The 3,185-nt window shown below is 46.2% G+C and overlaps 1 non-coding gene across 1 annotated transcript; it reads right to left on the reverse strand.

Annotated features, from left to right (window-relative positions):
• Positions 1 to 552: 552 nt before the first annotated feature.
• Positions 553 to 654, reverse strand: LOC138985668 (U6 spliceosomal RNA). Its single transcript, XR_011462711.1, has one exon. It is a non-coding gene; the product is annotated as a U6 spliceosomal RNA (small nuclear RNA).
• Positions 655 to 3,185: the final 2,531 nt, after the last annotated feature.

Consider the following 3,185-nt stretch of genomic DNA (forward strand, 5'->3'; position numbering starts at 1 on the left):
TGAGAACTGAAGCTTGCAGAGGCTACGCTGCGACAGTCTGCCCTATTTTGACTGACATGTTCCAGCTGATATCACCATCCGAAGAACTGGTCTGCAAGGCAGTGAACAAGTTTCTCCTATTTTACTAATGTCAGTTATAAGACATAGTGGTGAAGCATCCCGTTTATGGACCAAGCCTGCCCGTGGTCAGATCCAGGGTTTGCCCACCATGAGCTGTGCAACCTTGGGAGAATCACCTTCTTGAAAACGGATCCCTCATCTATGAAATGAAGACACTGAAGGGCCCCGCCAGGGAAGAGGCGTAGGAGGCTGAAATAAACCAGTCAAGGCACAGTGCCCCTTATACGCTTGTCAGATCTGATCCTCACTGCATGTTAGCCATGGTGTTCCCCCAAGAGCAACGGGCCCCACCTCAGAAACATTCGCTTTGAGTTTTCTGAGCTCAGTTCAGCCAGCGGCATTGGAGTATCACAACAGTTTTAGAGGACTGTGCCGATATCCTCATGTTCAAGTGGGCAGCCACAATGGATCTGCATCTGATTGTTTCTGCATTAGCAAGACCACACCATGTGTATGAGAAGTTAGATCCCTGTGCAGGGGCCATGCTAATCTTCTCTGTATCATTTCAACTGGAAAATCCCATGGGTGGAGGAGCCTGGTAGGCTGCAGTCCATGGGGTATCGAAGAGTCGGACACGACTGAGTGACTTCACTTTCACTTTTCACTTTCATGCATTGGAGAAGGAAATGGCAACCCACTCCAGTGTTCTTGCCTGGAGAATCCCAGGGATGGGGGAGCCTGGTGGGCTGCCATCTATGGGGTCACACAGAATCGGACATGACTGAAGCAACTTAGCAGCAGCAGCAGCAGGGCATATACCCTGAAGAAACCATAATTGAAAAAGACACACGTACCCCCAGTGTCCATTGCAGCACTGTTTACAATGGTCAGGACATGGAAGCAACCTAGATGTTCATTGACAGATGAATAGATAAAGAAGTTCTGCTACATATATTCAATGGAGTACTACTCAGTCTTAAAAAAGAATGCATTTCAGTCAGTTCTAATGAGGTGGATGAACACAGAGCCTATTACAGAGAGTGAGGTAAGTCAGAAAAAACAAATATTGTATATTAACACATATATATGGAATCTAGAAAAATAGTACTGATAAACCCATTTGTAAGAGAAGGAAATGGCAACCCACTCCAGGGTTCTTGCCTGGAGAATCCCAGGGACAGGGGAGCCTGGTGAGCTGCCGTCTATGGGGTCGCACAGAGTCGGACACGACTGAAGAGACTTAGCAGCAGCAGCAGCAGCAGGAATACCAGATGGAGAAGGCAATGGCACCCCACTCCAGTACTCTTGCCTGGAAAATCCCATGGACGGAGGAGCCTGGTAGGTTGCAGTCCATGGGGTCACGAAGAGTCAGACACAACTGAGTGATTTCACTTCACTTACACTTTCACAATGGAGACGCAGATATAGAGAAAAGACTTATGGACACACAGGAGTAGGTAGGAAGGAAAGTGTGTGACCAATTGAGAGAATAGCATTGAAACATACCATAGTCATGTATGGATGTGAGAGTTGGACTGTAAAGAAAGCTGAGTGCTGAAGAATTGATGCTTTTGAACTGTGGTGTTGGAGAGGACTCTTGAGAGTCCCTTGGACTGCAAGGAGATCCAACCAGTCCATCCTAAAGAAAATCAGTCCTGAATTGGAAGGACTGATGCTGAAGCTGAAACTCCAATACTTTGGCCACCTGATGCAAAGGACTGACTCATGGAAAAGACCCTGATACTGGGAAAGATTGAAAGCAGGAAGAGAAGGGGATGACAGGGGATGAGATGGTTGGATGGCATCACCAACTCAATGGACATGAGTTTGAGTAAACTCTGGGAGCTGGTGATGGACAGGGAGGCCTGGCGTGCTGCAGTCCATGGGGTCACAAAGAGTCGGACATGACTGAGCGACTGAACTGAACTGAACAGATACACATTACCATATGTAAAATAGAGAGCTGGTGGGAATTTGCTGCATGATGCAGGGAGCTCAAATCTGGTGCTCTGTGACAACCTAGAGGGGTGGGATGGGGTGGGAGGTGGGAGGGAGCTTCCAGAGGGAGGGGACATATGTATACGTACAGCTGATTCAAGTTGATGTACAGCAGAAATCAACACAATATTGTAAAGCAATTTTCCTCCAGTTAAAAATAATTTTTTTTTTTAACAAAAGAAGAAGAAGTTAGGCCTGGAGAAATAGCTGTAACTCTTCTGAAACACAATTTCAGCAACACGAAAGTCTAGCACGCAGCAGGTTCCCAATGCAGTGGCCCAAAGAATAACAAAAAGTCAACACACAAGAGGGAAGAGATGAATGTATACATATAGCTGATTCACGTAGTTGTACAGCAGAAACTAACACAATATTGTAACACAACTATCCCCCAGTTTTTAAAAAAGTTAAAACACACGTGGAAAACCAAGATGAAATAAAGATCCAAAAATCAGACGATATCACTACTTCCTCTCAGAGAGGTCCCTGCCGCCATGTACACTGCAGATCCAGTCTAGATTTACAGGCCAGGAGTAAAAGGGCAAGTGTCACCTATAACTGCCTATTTATAAATACCAGTGCCAGGGGCCACGCCTCCCCAAATCCCCTGGCCATTTTCGACAAGGCACCCCAGAGTAGCACATAGCTTTCTTGTTAACGTTCCATGGAATCTTTCCCTAAACATACGCTTGTTCTTGCCTTCCACATTTTGCCTTGTCACTGCAACAGATGGCTTTACACTGGAGCATATGAAAATATTAAATACTTTATAAGCCTGGTGGAAATATGAAATGCCTTCAGAGGATGGAAAGCCGCATGATTCATGTAAAGTGGCCACGAGAGATTCTGTTAGAAACAAGTACCTTTAAGTTGTGTTGTCGAGGAGATGTGGGGCCATGAATTCCACATCTTCACTGAAGGGAGACAAATGACTGGGGGCTCAGCTTTCGGTGAGACAGATCTGGGCCACACGGAGAGGCAGAACATCCCGCCAGTGAGAGCTGTGAAATATCGCAGTGTGTAACCAAGGGAGGATTGTGAAATCGACTTCTTAGAGATCTAAAAGCCAGAAGAAACCTCCATCTGTCTGTCTGAGATGGTCGGATAAAGCGAGCTTAGCTCACAGC

Source organism: Bos mutus, chromosome 25, assembly GCF_027580195.1.
Source record: "Bos mutus isolate GX-2022 chromosome 25, NWIPB_WYAK_1.1, whole genome shotgun sequence".
NCBI classification, from domain to species: domain Eukaryota; kingdom Metazoa; phylum Chordata; class Mammalia; order Artiodactyla; family Bovidae; genus Bos; species Bos mutus.